Source organism: Athene cunicularia (genome assembly GCF_003259725.1).
Source record: "Athene cunicularia isolate RWA chromosome 7 unlocalized genomic scaffold, athCun1 chr7_part1, whole genome shotgun sequence".
Lineage (NCBI taxonomy): Eukaryota > Metazoa > Chordata > Aves > Strigiformes > Strigidae > Athene > Athene cunicularia.
Window position 1 is genome coordinate 34,262,846 of NW_020799107.1, and position 15,501 is coordinate 34,278,346.

Genomic DNA, 15,501 nt, shown 5'->3' on the forward strand with positions numbered 1-15,501 from the left:
CCCTCTTTCCCCGTGGCGGGGGATGCTCAGGGCTGGTTCCCGTGGTGGCAGCCCCATGGATGCTGCAGGGCTCCCACCGCAGCCCCTTCCCGCTCGTGCCGTTTCCCATAGGCTGCGGGCAGCTATAGATTTGCTTAAACATCCCTCTTCGGCTCCTTCCACACTTTCCCTCCTTCAGCTCATGAGCTCATAAAGGAGTGCTGCGCTCTGAAAACTCCCGACTCACCATATTAAACAAACTAGCCAGCAGAAGGGTGTCCGTGCTATTTCACCATTTGTATGACATAGCCAGGCTTCAAAGTGCAGCACTAAATTGCCAAAAGATGTTTACTTTACTTGCTTAAGAGCTCCTCGTAATTCAATTGTTCTCTCTCCCGCAGTAGAAACACACATGCATCCTGAGAGCCGTGCTCTTGTGAGCTCCCACTAGTTATTTACCCATGGGGTTTCCTCCGTTGTTTTTTCTGCAGAGTGGTTGACTTTTTTTTTTTTTTCCAGGGGCTTATGGCTCAAGGTAATTGGTTTTTTTTCTGGGGTGCTCAGCTTCAAGGACCTTGAAAGATACAGCTGTCTGGCTGCCTTTTGTTTTTTTTTCCCCAATGATAGACAGTTAGTGGTTTTTCCAAAATTTTTCTTTTCTCTCTTTTTTTTTTTTCTAAACATGCATGAAGTTTGGACATCCAAAATTGACGGTCACCTTGGAAAACCTTGACCTATTTTTCCAAACAGGTCAGGGAAGCTGATGCAGTCTAGCTGGCAGCCCTTCCCATCGTTCCTGACTTTTGTAAGTTAATATTCCAACCTCGCAGCCTTGCGTAACCTCCTTGTTCGTCGGTGTGGTGGTTTTGGTGGCAATGCCAGGTGGGAGAAGGGGAGTGCTGGGCAGCAGAGATTCTTTCCACTGACAGAAACAGTGAGTCACTACTGTCCTGTGATTATTCCCTAGCCTTTTTGCAAAAGGCTGCCTGTAGGGATGAAAGGAAAGTCCTTTCTCCATGACCTATGCTGGGGGTTAGCAGCCTACCAAGCTCCGGCAAAGCATAACACGTGGGATGATTTTGATCAGCATAAAGCAGGGAATGAGGGCTGTGAGCCATGGTATGTTGAAGAACACAAGCTGGGAGAGATGGTGATTCCCTGTTTCAGCCTCCCGCTACTTTTCCAGCAACTGCTGCCCCATGATACCACTGGTGAAGTGATTGGCAGCACGTTATCTCCTCCCCCAGGTAGCGTCCCTTGTCTTGTCATGTCTTTTTGTATGTTTAATCTGGGAAGATAAAAATAAGGATTTTTCCATGCAGTGTGCTAGGATGGTTGAATAACTGTGGTGCTTGTGGGAAAGGACTTGGGGAGTGGACCAAGGAGGTGGTCCATGTGGGAACAATGCAAGGAGGAGGCGGCTGTTCTGTGGGTGACAAAGGAGGCTGGAAAGAGGTAGCTGATGAGCTGACCTTCCTCTTTTCTAAGTTTAAATGAAAGCAGTCACTCATCTCAACTAGCCCATGGTTACTTTTCCATCCCTAGAATAGAGAGGAGCAAGACAAGTACTCCGGTGAGCACCAGCGATCGTGGCTCTTGACTCCCTAGCAAAATGGAAGAGAAAGAAGGTGAATCATGTAGGCTCTTTTTTTTTTTTTTAACACATTTTATGCACAGTGAAGAGAGCCAGCCCTAGAGCTGAAGCCCACTGAGACTTTTGTTGTTCAGCAGACTGGAAGAGTTGTGTTTAAGTCACTGGGCAAGAGCCGTTGACTTTGTTACAACTCTTAATCTCTTTGTCCTTTGCGAGACACTTAAGTCACCTTGCCTCGCTTGTAAAAGCATCGTGATAATTACCTTCTCCTAGAAGTATTGCAAATTAAAGATTGCTATTGGTAGTAAAATTCTCTGAGATGCTTTGAATAAATACTGTGCTAAGGTGTGTAGCTTAGTTCCCTTGTCAGACCTAGATGCTATGGTTTTTCACTAATACAAAATCTATTTTATGTGTGAAAGAGTAGGATGAACTGTTAACTATGGCTCTGAACAAAATAGTGAAAAGAAGGGTTGAATTCAGTTTTAAAGCTTGTTGCACTTATCAACTTTCTGTGTTCTCTGGACAGGCAGTGTAAGTATTAATCTCTGGTGAAGTTTGCCAGCGTTTGCCCCGGATTGGTGTTATGCAGACAGGACCAGGTAATGCCAGAGCAAGGACAGTAATGGGGCAGCAGCTTCTGACAAGGACAAGAAAGCAGCTGTGAGACAGGATGAGCATTCAGGATGGAGCAGGACATGGGAGAACATCGGTGCCAGATTGAGTATGTTAAGCAGTGAGTACTGTCACCAATTAAAACAACCATAAAAAGCCAGACATTCCTCGCTGAAATAACTCGTAACAGATCCTGAGCGCTGCGTTACCTTTTCAGTGGAGCTCTGAGAGGGAGCCATGGCCTCTGCAACACGTAGATCTGATCTGGAAAAGGGACAGGGAAGCTTGTTCCCATCTCCCTCCCCAGACCACACCATCTCACTAATGTTACTCCTTGTGATGGCCTTTCTGAGTCTCTTTCCCCCCACCTCTAAAACCCGCACAGCTTTTCAGCAACCCCTTTTCTGGTGTCCCTCTCCTTCTCTGTTAACACAGACGGTCCCAGAGTATAACCCTTCTGGATGATTTGGGGGTAACTCATGAAGCTGGAGACTGGCAGCTTTACTTCCAGCAGTCCTGTCCTATTAAAAAAAAACAGATTTGGCCCACTTTGCCCTAGGCATGGATTTGGAACTCTTCCAGGGTAGAGGTAGGGAGAGCTAGAAATACAAACCAGGAAAGCAGGACTACCTGAAGTCTTCTGCTTGTCTCCTTGGAGAAGCCCCCTTAGTCCTTTGCAAAAAAAAAAAAAAAAATAATTTAGACTTAGGAAGCCCTAGAGTAGTTATTCTAATGTGTAAGCACAAAGTAAGAGAGTGTTTTAATGTGTGCCTTCAAGCTGACAATTAACTTCTTTTTCAGTACTAGAAGTGAGTAAATACTTTAGATTTGTCTGCTCTCATCTTTCCAGGTAGTCATTAAAAAGTTTCTGTTCAGCCTTTTTTTCTGTTTAAGTGATTAAATTTACCTGTAGCCAAATTTTATTATGTTAATCTTTAAACATGCAAGTATAAAAGCGCTGGCATGTATTTGAATGAATAACACAAGTTGAATAATAATAACAAAGTAAAATACAGACTTCAAAATATGAATTCAAGAACTGTGATTTATCTTGGAAGAGGAGATGAGTATCTGAATTGTAGTAGGAACACGTGGCCCCTGTGGTGAAGCAAGCTCGTCCTCCCAGCCCAACGGTTATTCAGAGAAAGAGCCAAGTGACACAATTTAAATAACTACTATGCTAAAATATTCACTGGTCTAGTATTTTGCAAAAGGAGGATGAGGGTATGACAAAAATGCACACAGTTTGGATTTTTAAGTATAAAATATATTGATACTAAATCCAGTATCCGTACTGTATCCATATTGTGTTCTCGTGAATATTTTTTTACAGCAGTGAAACATCCTTAGGAATCTAAAATTAAACTTTTCAGATGTCAGTGAGGACCTTACCATTCATTCATTCTGCAGATTTGGACCACGCAACTTTTTTTTTAAAAAAAGTTAGTATTTTTTGGGGGTGGGACAGGAGTAGGTTTTATTGGTTTGTTGGTGTTTTGGTTGTTGATGGGTTGGGGGTTTTTTTTGAGTTTATATTAGCTCCATTACAATTCAGTCCCTATTCTCAATAGCTGCCTCTCTAACCCTTGCCCTTATGGCTTCAGTATTCACATAAGGAAAGAAGCATCAGGTGTGTGCTTGTGGTACTAGTACAGCCACACACACACATGCAGGGTCTGTCTGCCTCCTTGTCCTTTGTGGCTACGAACCGGGGGTGCTCCCATATGGGAAAGGGGTTTATTAGACATTTTCCAGTATTGCCAAAGCAGGCGTGCTACAGATAAGATACTTGCATTAGAGGGATTTATGCTGCTTCCCCACATTACTCGGAGAAACCCAGCCGCTTGAATTGGACTGCATCAGACCCAGATACTCTGCTTATGAAATAGCATCTGGTTTAAAATCCAAACTCTTCTCTCTACTGCTCATTTAGTCAAACAAAATATTTTTTATTGTTGTTCCTTGACTTTTTCTTTTCAGACGCAATTCCTCTAGGCTATTGTTATTTCAACAAAAGAGGGGGAGGATAGGCTCAAAAGAGGGGGAGGATAGGCTCAGCTAGTTACTCTGTGGCTTTCTGGTGAGGAATTAAGAAATACTCTAACAGTTTAATAATGATAATCTCCAAATAGTTCATAACGGCATTAAGGGTAATTAATGACATTTGAACAGTAAGAGTACTTAATCCCTAGGGAAATGCAACATCCATAATTTTATTTACATCTGAAGTTGTTTCAAAGGTAAAGGGGGAGAAAAAACCAATCTCTTTTTAAAATGGTTTCTTGCTTGCACTGTTTCAGCTTTTATCTTCTTATAAGCAAATAAAAATAATAAAGTTTTCGCTAATAATAAAAACTGCATTCCATGTTAAATCCACTGTTAGTTTAAAAATAAAGAGGAACTCTTCTATGTTTCCTGTGGGATTAAGATTTTCTGAAAATTATAAATCACCAGTGATACTGTGGTTTACAAAGAAGGATAACTTCTTCTAAGACCCACATATTTACATTTTAAAAATATTTTTCATGGCCTTTAGAGCCATTAAAAGAACTTAAATAATTTTGATGATAAATGCTACGTACTGTAGCTTTTATGTTTTTGTAGCACTTTTTATTTTTTCTTCACATAGCTGACCTCGCTAAACCTTTGAAAAATGCTGTTACATCCTTTTACGTTTTCACAATTTTACAATGAGGGGAAAAGTAACTCCTGTGATAGTTTTCAAGATAATACTTGAACGAGCCTGATTCAAATGTTTAGGTTTTGAAAGTCAACAGAAGGAAAAGGGTTTAGTTGACCTTGGGTTTTGAGAATAAATAGGATAACACCTGATTCAAGACAGGAAGCTTTAGTTGGGGTAAATATACAGAGCGAGAGAGAGTGTGTCAATCCAGTTTAGCATTTGAATGCAGGCTCTGCTCTTTTGGCTATGCTTTTGAGCCTGTTTCTACTTTTGGCTTTTACATTCCACAGAACTTCTGTAAAATCAGCAGGGACAGTGCTAATAAATTTATAATGTTGTTTTGTATTTCTGAACATAGTACCTCAGTAATTAAGTGAAATATTTATGATGAATATAAAACAATGCAAATTCATTTGTTTGCCTGAAAGCTAGCTTGTTATTTATTTAGATTTATCTTTGAATGATTCTTTAAATTGAATCACAGTATGAATGAGAGTGATATTTAAAGCATAGAAAATTTGCTATGGTGTATTGATGCATTACACTCTATTATCTAGTGTTAAAGCTATGCAGAGGACTATTAAAAAAACCCCAGAAAACATAAAACCCTTTGACCTAACAGAATTTTTCTTTTCTTGTAGAAATTTCACAAGCTAAATAATTTCTCAGCAACTGAAATCTTAAGTAAGCCTTATGCTTTATTATGACTAGCTGTACATACACAAACTGGATCTTGAATTATAGGACAGATAGGAGTAGGCTCAGCAGAATGCGATCTAATTTTTGCTTCATGGGCTACTACTTCCAGTAGTTTCTGTCATTTACTATTTTCAATCCTCTAACCAATTCTAATGCAATGAATGTAGTGACCTGTGAAACAAAATGTCTATGCAGAGTGTCCCTGTGTTGATGATTATGAACTAAATTGTTCACTTCAGTCAGACTTTTTTTCCTCCTCCTCTAAGTAAAAATTATCTTCCAAAATAAAAACTTCCTTTACGAACTTATTACTGTTGCTCTCCTCATCTTTCTGTTTGACAGTCGTTGTGTTTAAGGAACAGTTATCTTAATGTAAAAAACAGATGATATGTTTGTTTTGTTTAAAAAAAAGATATTTCATAGTTATGACATGAGTGTTGTGTGTCCACTAATAAGAGTAGCTATGTATAGTATGTAGATGGGTTGCTATTGTGCTGAAGAATTGTTGAGACTCATATGTGGGGAGCCTCCCCTAAGATTTTAGAAGACTTAAGCAGCGTATGGTAGGTACATATCTTCTGGTTTTGTTTGATCTTGTTTTTGCCAAAACAATCCTGAGAAATCAAAGGTGAACAACTTCTATGTACAGCTTCCGTAAGGTTCTGTCTTACTGCTGAGTCTACAGCCAATACTGGGGTGTTTGGGGAAAATATGGCTGTTGCTTGGAAGCTCTACTTGGTAAATCCTCCTCATCATTGTGTTTATTTTATAGTCATAGAAAGAGATTTTACAATAGCTTCGCTTTATTATGTGAAGGCATCAAAGATGCTGTGTTCAAACCTAGAGCTCTGTGTTCAAACCTAGAGCAGGGTTCCTGGACATGAGTAAAAGCAGAAGCTGAAGACTTACGGTGTCTTATGTTGCCACCAGAGACAGGAGCAGCTGATTTGCAAGGTCTTCAGCCCAAGGTGGAGGTAGGAACCCGCAAAGGATTTGCAGGTTCGTATGTCTGTCTGGTTGTGGGCTTCCCAGTAGCTCAAGAGGGAGAATACCAGCAAGGTGTTAAGAGATACCAAGTCAAAGACGTGCTGTGCTGGCCTGAAGCAGAACAAGGAGTTTTGAATGACTCTATTGACATCTTTAAAAAAGTTTTGGACTCTTGTGTTTGTTTGTGTTTGGTTTTTTTTTTTTTTGTCTTTTAGAGAAAAGAAACAGCTTAGAATTATCAGAAGGACTTTAATATTTGCTTTTATTTTGTCAGTGAATATATCTTATTTTTACACCTCTCATGCCTTAATATTGATAATTTTGTCTATTAATATATGCATCACACATGGACTATCAATGACGCAAAATATAATCATTAACCCTAATATTGAAAAGAATAAATTTGCAATAAATCAACCATGCCTGCTGCTTACGTTCTGGGCTCTTAGAAAACTATTTGAAGCATGCAGTAAACATAGAGGAAGGCTCAGTAAGTTTAGTTGGCTTGAAATGTGCTACTGTGTGTTACTATAGGAATGATGTTTGGAGTCTCTTGCTGCCACATTTTTTTTTGAAAACAGTTTCCTTTTTGGAAATGTAAATCAAGCACTATAGTTTGCCATAGTACAGCTGTGAAGTCAGAGTTAGGCCTCCACTGATACAGAAATATTAAGCACAGAGAAAGGAGAAAGAGTGCTGTGCTACACCATTCATTGCTGCAGAAATTTAACCTGTGATTACGCCTTAGAAATTCAAAATCCAGACACAGTGGGCAGTTTCTGTCCCTTCTCCTGTTCCTAGGTCAAAAGGTCCTGCTGGGCTTTCCTTCTTTTCAGGCATTCCCGGTAAGAAGATGAAGTTGTCAGCTTTCGTAAGTACAGCGATGCTCCTCTTTTCCTTCAAACCTCAGTGGCATGAAATTTTCAGCTCTTCCTCATTTTATTTCTCCTGGTGGATTCCCCATGTGGAGAGATTTAAAGAAATATATGAAGCACATTCATAATGAAGAACAAGCAAACATTCCCACTTTCTCAATAACTTTTGAAAAAAAAAAAAAAAAAAAAAAAAAAGTATTTTTGAGCAAATCTCATCATTTGAGGGCTGTATCAAAGCTTCAGATCCCCAGGCTGGCAGTGCCACAGAGGTAATGGGGCGTGCTGGGGAAGGGCATGGCAGGGGTGAGTCGTGCCATCATCTCAATCCAGCTTCAGAAAGGAGGCTAAAAAAAAACCCCTCTTTGAAGGGATATTTTGGGTTAATGTTATATTTTCTGGTATTCCCGGATTACATGTACAGTGGAGTCAAAAGTGTATTCAAAAATCCCAAAATAGAACTCAAAATACTCAAAATAGACCTCCAGCAGCACAAATAGCATCCAGACCAGGGTGCAGAAATAGCCCAAGCTCAGCTCCTCGTTGTTCCTGTGCTGGGCCTGGTAGTGGGGGGCCCATGATGGCAGCAAGGCTCAAACTGACGCTATCCACCCTTGTAGGCTTTCTGCTCCTTTGGGCTCCCCAGCATCACTCCGGATTGAGAGCTTGCTGTCGCACCCGTGGCCACGACTATGGTTAGATATCCTAAACCATTTTGTCAATATAAATAGTAATTTTATGTTGTGTCTGAGCAGACGTATTAAGTTTTTGGCCTTGGCTTGCTGTTGTCGTTTTGGAAAAGTACTTGGAAAAGGCTCATGAGAAGTTGAAAGTGTGTGTATTCTGGGGGGGGGGAATTTGAATATATAGTTGTTTCCACTAATGATCTACAGCATTATAATATCAGAAGGGCTTTTGCTATTGAAACCTGCAGTATGTTTTTAGTAAGGGGATTACTAGTTCCTACCCCCCCAACCTCAAAAAAACCCCCAAAAAACAAAAAAAACAACCAACCAAAAACAAAAACCCCAAAAAACCAAACCCACATTAATGTTGTGAGTAGTATAATTGCCTCAGTCCTAAGATGTGTTTCTCTGCTGCGGTTGACAGTGCTGGGGAAATAGCTGGCTAAGTGATTCTTGGATTTTAAACCACAAAAGACTGATCATGAGTCCAATATTCACTTTTCAAACTTGGGAGGAACACGATTTTGACCTCAGAAAAGGCACCATGCCTGTACTCATTAACATCCTTATAGATATTTTTTTTCTTTGAGGGAGGCTCCATAGGAATATCATGGTGTGCCTGTAATATTGACTCGTTTTATCTTTTTTTTTTTTTTTTTTTTTTTTTTTTTTTCCCTCTTGGCTTTCAGCAGTTGCAGGAGCTCATGGCCTAAAACTAGTAGCCTTCTAGAACAGGCTCTGGGTCTGCCCACGATAAAAGGTAATGTATGGGATAGAGAGCAGACCCCATCTTTACAAAGGCAGAGAATATTATTTATTGGAGCAGAGATGTTAATTGTTAGGGGCTTGCAGCACGCAAGGTAAAGTTTGGTTAGGAAAAGAGAACTTAGAATGAACGGAATGTTCAATTACTCTAGGTGGTGTGCTGGCTTTAACGTGTGCGTGTCTTCATTGGATGCTGTAAAGCTGGCGGTGAGCCCACCTGACCGCGGGGATCAGGTGGATCAAGTGGGCTTTCTGAAGAACATGAGTATGGCCCAAGCCCATTTAGTGGGGAGCAACAGATCACATTTTGGTCTTGGGGGAACACATAAGAACTGGAGAAACATGCAGCATAGTAAAAAAACCCCAACACTGCTATGCAAGGAGGCAGGTCTCCACGTGGTACCTTAGTAGTAGACACATGGATATTATAATTCTGGAAATGTTGCTTAGCAGACTCTAAAGCCGATACAAGTGATAGTCAGACTACGTATAGGACTCGTGATGAAGTCATGGTAATAATGAAGAATAGTAAAGAAGTAAAAATGAGAACTCCAAACCCAAATTTTATCTAGAAATCCCAATCCAAGCTGCTGGCTTTCCGAAAGCCACTTCTACTATGTGTTTTATCTCCATACGTTTAAATGGAGATCGGATACCATGCCAGTAGCAAAAATTTGCTTTAGTTATGAATTTTTTTTTTTTTTTTTTTTTTTTTTTTTTTTTTTTTTTGTGGAAATTGAAGTAATTTAGATATCAACCCTGCAAGAGTTTTATGCTTGTGTTTAATTTGTGTTAACGTCTCTAAGTAGTCCCGTGGTGAATCCTATTGCTGAAGATGGTGCTCTCAACTAGGGTACAGCTAAGCATAATAATATGTCTTTGCAGGGTTAAGGCTTGGTTCACAATTCTACAGATCCATTTTCACTAGAGATCTTTAAAAGAGAAGCTTGAATTCCGAGTTAAAAATACATTTTGCTTCCACTGTTTTATTGCCCCAGTTATTAAGGAAAAGGCTAGATGTCTTAACCTGTTGCTCCATACTAAGCCATGCACAGAGCTTGCTCCTGTGCATAAAAGAAGCTTTAAAATTCTTATCATTCTGTTGGCCTGATTTCCACCCTCTCATAGCCTGTCATTCGCACCAACTAAAGTATTTCCACTATCCCTCAGAGAAAAACAAAGCCAAAGCAAATTAATCAGAGTAGCCACCTGCTTATATAGCTTAGATCATCTAATCAAAGAACAAGAGCACTACAGTGATGGAACATTCGGTTCAAATAGCGACTAACACATATCAAAGATTGAGAGGAACAGTGTCTCAGTGTTTTGAGAGAGAGTAATCCCTGCTTATCTGTTGGCTATCGTGAAATAGTCAAATATTCTGAATTTTAGATCACATACTGCATTTGTTGTAACTTAGTACTTTTCCCAAATAAAAACAAATGAGGCAAGAAGATGTTTGACCCATTAGCAATGTGTAAGTGTAAGTCTGCAAATAATTAGATATCTAGGATACATTAAACTGATAAACATTTTAAATTATTAAAATTATTAATAAGGAGCATTAAAGAGTGGTGTTTTATTTTTTTCCAACTAAGAAATGTTTTTCTGATGAAAGCGAGAAAAATTACTCTGTATCAAGTGAATAATTTGTATGTGCTGATGGCTGAAAATTCCACACCGTTAAGTAACTTTCCAGGTTATAAAATAAGACATGTGCACACACCTATTCTTACTCTTACTCTCAATTTTAAGTTTGTATTACTTTTTTTTTTTTTTAAATTCAGACTTTCAGAGTGGCTGCTTTCCTTAGGAGCACTGAGATCATGAACACAAGGGCGAGAAGCACTGGGCACGGGTGCGTGTCTGTGTGTGTGTACGTACGCATGCGTTGTGCCAGATGAAGAGCAATTCTTCCCCTGCCTGGTCCTCTGTCTGCCTTTGCTCAGCTATGAACCTAAGGAGGAGGGATATTAACTTGCTTATATTTTAAAACCACATTCCATTCCTGTTTTGATACACGATGAATGTTGAAGAAAGCTTTAGGTGAGAAATCATCTCCATCTCTCTTTCTTCTCAACATCTTAGTAGCATTTTACTAACCACCAGTGCTGATAATTTTTAACTACTTGCTTCTCTCTCCTTTCCCCCCAACAGCAGCATGTCAATCAAATCCATGGGGGTTATTCAGAATGAACCTTTTCAAATATTAACATATGTTCAAAATTAAAGAAGTTTCCTTAGTGCCTGGCTTACTTTTACACACCTGGTGAAAGCCAGAGCCATGAAGGAGTTTGAAGAGGTCAACATCTTCTATCAACCTTCCTGTGTTGACCATTGTTTCACTGTGAGCTCCTGATAGACCTGCCCAGGTCTCCTCTGTGGTCAAGACAATACTTTTCCTTACAAAACTTTAAGCCTGCCACAATGCTTTTTGCCAAGTTATGAAGGCTTCCTTGGGCTTTTGTGGCATATTACTGGCCCAGTGCAGTGTAGGATGGTATTGGAGAAGAAACGCGTTTCTCTGTGTGTGCTACAGTGAGTATGACAGCTGAAGGAAGGAGCAATTTTATCTCCTTCCTCTTACGTTTTATTTTGTTGGGGGTTTTTTTGGTGTTTTGGTGTTTTGTTTTTCCTAAGAGGATCTTAGTAACACAAGTAGAGAAATGGCTGTTGTCTTCCTCAATTGAAAGCAAAACATTAGTGGAATAAAATGCACATCTGCCAGTGATGCTCAAGGTAATTTAACGCTGCAAATATTGGCGAGACAGACCATGTCCTGTATTGGTAGGCAAGTGAGGTCACGCATCAAAAGTAATAGCATCAGCTTTAGCTAAGATATTTGGATGAACCTGGTTGAAAGAGGTGATGCTCCAGTGGTGAAGACGAACAACCCTTTCTTTACCTTCTCTGGTTGGTTGATCAGGAAACTACTTCTTGTGTAGGTAGCCGACTTCTGTTTTATGTGCTTTTATTTCTTTTTGAGTTGTTACACTGAGAACAATGTAATATATTGCAAGCATGCAGCGTGTTAGATCTGGACTTCAGTGTGGGCTTACTTTAAAATACTGAGTTGAGTTGAAGAGCTGTGTGCTTTTCTTCTAAGCCTCAAATTCAAGGTGAGAGTCTTGGGTTTTAGTTCAGGTGTTAACAAACATTCCATAGGCAGTATGGAATAAGCCAGCCGAAATTTTTTTGCCGCAGTTGCCGTTGTTTTCCGTAGTTTCCACAGCTGTGAAAAAAATCACAGAATAGCCTTGATTTTCAGTGTTTACCTCCTCAAAGTGGTAAAAATAGTACTCTTCATCTCCAGAGGGGTGTTGTAAAGACTAATATCTTCAGTCTTGCTGACTACTAACACCCTTCTGTGTGTGTCTAACCATAGTGTGTCTTCAGAGGAAGTTTCTGTAAAGGCCTGTGAAAGTGTTTTATCTGATCACTGTTCTACTGCATACTACCCATGTTATCCTACCTTTGCTGGCGACAAGGTACTCATTTTGGTTTTTTCTAAGTCTGTTTGTCTGCATGACCAGTGTCTGTTTGCTAGAAGTTTCCATCAAGGTCTTCGATTGATGCTTGGCAAGGGAAAGGTGGAGGATTTGAAGACCAGTCCTCTGGTGAGATGACATCCCTGTGAGCAGAGTGAAAACCAGGAATATGTTCTGCAGGGAAGTTGGGTTGATTTAAGGGAAAATGTAGGGAGATGAAAAGCGATCCTCACCGGGCTATGAAGATAAGAACAGAAGGTGAACGAGACACTTTGAGTGGGAGGGATAAAATGTAAAATAACAGGGTCACTGCTGTGAAATCTCACAAGACCTTGTGTTTAAGTAGGCATATCAAGGCTGTGTCGTCTTCAGCATGATGTGTGCTCCTTCCTTGCCTCACTTGGTATTTAGCCTTTGCTTGTGATGGTGAATCAGACAGGTCACCCCGGTGCATTGCTTCAGCCTGTCTTGCACACAGCATGGCACCAAATTGATGGCTGCTCCTCGCCCTGTGACTCCCAGCTCCTTTTGGCTTTAGCACAGCGAGTTCCCTCTGATCTGAATGTCTTCAGCTGTTGTCCTCTGTGTAGGGGGCCCTCGTGTTTGGCAGACGCTGCTGGATCTGGCCCATGCAACTGCTACCACAGCTCGTCTTGTCCAGCTTAGCTCCAGGTTATTGGAGTCTGAGGATGAAGTAAAAGATCTTTGATTCCAATGAAGCCACAGTACATGTGATCAAATGCAGTGGCAGCTGGAAGGCAGAGGGACCAGGACAGGTTACATCAGCAAAGGGGTTGAGCAGTAGAGAAAGAAATTGTTGTGCTGCTGGTTCTGAGAGAAAAACACACTCAAAAAAAAACCAAACCCAAAACCCAAAAAATCCAACAAAAACCAACCCAACTTTTGCGGTTGATTTACGTTTCTATTATAGGCTTATCCTGTTAGCTTGTTCTTAGAGAAGAGCTGTTCCCTGAGGTATGATTTATCCTTTCTAGAAACTCTCCTCCCCCAAGAAACTTGCAACAGTGGAAAGAACAAAGTTGGGGCTGTGTTTGAAGGGGAAATCTAGCAACAGCTGTATTAAAGGCTGCATGCAATGGCAAACTCATCCAGGGTGCGAGCACTTAGAGTAAATAGTTGAGGAGCTCTTGACCCTCAAACAGTGGGATTTCATGAGAGCTCTAATGGTCATTTTAGAGATCTCCCCAGTAGCAGCATTTCTCCCAGGTTCTGTTAAGGTGATGATGTTGAACTTATAAAAAGACATTTAGGAACTATTATCTAATCATCAGATTTTTTTTTTTTTTTTTTTTTTTTCCCCCCCTGTGGGTGTCATAGGGAAGGTAGAGGATGGTAAGTGCAGTGGGGGTCTGGATGGGTGCAAGAGCCATGAAAGACAAAATCAGGCCAAGAGCTTGCAGAACGCAGGAGAGCTTCGCGCCCATGAAGACACCACTGCTGAGACAGGCCTGTGGCTGTCTGTGTGCACCCGAGAAATACACATGTGCTGATAGAAAACAGATTTAAAAGGTAATCGTGAAATTGCTTTGGAGCTCTGGATGTGTTTGGAAGTTTGTGACTGGTTGTCAGTGATGTCATAACCATATTTATTATAGCTCATAAATGGATGGGTCTGACTGTTTTCCTTATTTTAATGTATAAATTGCAGTTTATAATGGCAATAAAACACTCCAGGCTGTGCATTTCAGGGTGATTATTGCATTTCTCAGGTGGTTAAAGTTACTCTAACTGCCTTTCAGCTCAGATTTCAATAGTATTTGCCCAATGTTCAGGCCATTTTTACTTGTATTTTTATGTACAAACCTCAAATTAAAGTGTTTTATTGCTTTTTAATTAAAATGTTGAAGTGTAAAGAAGGAATGGTCACAGGCAGATAGAAAATTGCGGTAGTAGGTGTTTCGATGTAAGAAGGGAATGTATGAGAAGGTAGATGGGGAGAGGAGAGGCTGCAGAGCCTGTCTCTATGTTTGGGTATTTCACAGGTACCCACTACTGGTTCAGTAAACATATTTGTGAGCCGAAGGCGTTGGTGTCTACATCATAAAATCTAGAACAGAGAAATTACAGGCTAAATGGCTGTGAACCCTTAATTAAGTGCTCGGTACCAACGTGCCCTCCTGGTTGAAGCCGAGACGTACTGATGTTCCCCGTGTGGTAGCTTGTGATGTCTCAGCTCCTGGTATTCCTGATTTTTTTTAAAAGTCTTCTGTGCTCTCACTCTTTGAGATGCAGACCTCCTCACGCATGGCTGATTGCGTACAGGGCAGACTCCAAACCCAGTGGCAATGGTGGCTTTTTAATGGAACGTTGTTATTCTGGAAGAAATAATTTCCTGGGTATATGAATGAATTAATTCACCAGTTTAGCCCATGTGTAGGGTGAAATGTTTGCTAATTGAAATCTTTTTGGCTGATGTCATGTCTAAGCATCTGCTTGCTAAAGCGAAGCACCAAAGTCCTTGTGTTACATGTATTTGTTGAGTGGTGACCGCTCACTCTGTGCTGAGGGAACGACAGTCCCGTAGAGGTAGAGCTGCTCCCTCTTGCTGTGGGGCTGATGGATCCACAATGACATCCTTCCTCCACACCCTTTTTGACACAGTGCTGCTCTTTCTCTTACACTATGACAACACCAAGTCCTCCACCAACCCACTGGTGAGATGCCCTCTTGCTGGAGGTGCCTACCACACTGCTGACCAGTGTGAGGCCCCTTCCTAGCTTGGTCCTACAAACTTCTGAGGGGTCATTGAAGATGGGTGGCACAGCAGGACACAGCACCCATGAGGCTCCTGCTCCTTCCTAAAGCCCCAACGCTGACAAACGTTACGGCCGCGTCTCAGGTTTAGTGTCATCTCTCAGTTTGCACCAACTTTCTTCTTGAGGCTGACCATGGCAACACTTTGATGGGTATCTTGTTATTTGCAGTCGTCTAACCTTTTCCATGATGGGTGTGGGGTTGTGTAGCTGTACACGCGGGTCAAAGTCTTTAACTGGGGGGGATTATCTCCTGTGGTACCTCTTTATGGGAACTAGTGTCAGAGGCCTCTAGTTTGTATCTTGTGGGTACCATTTTAAATAAAAAAGAAAATCATGCCTCTACCTAACAGATGAGG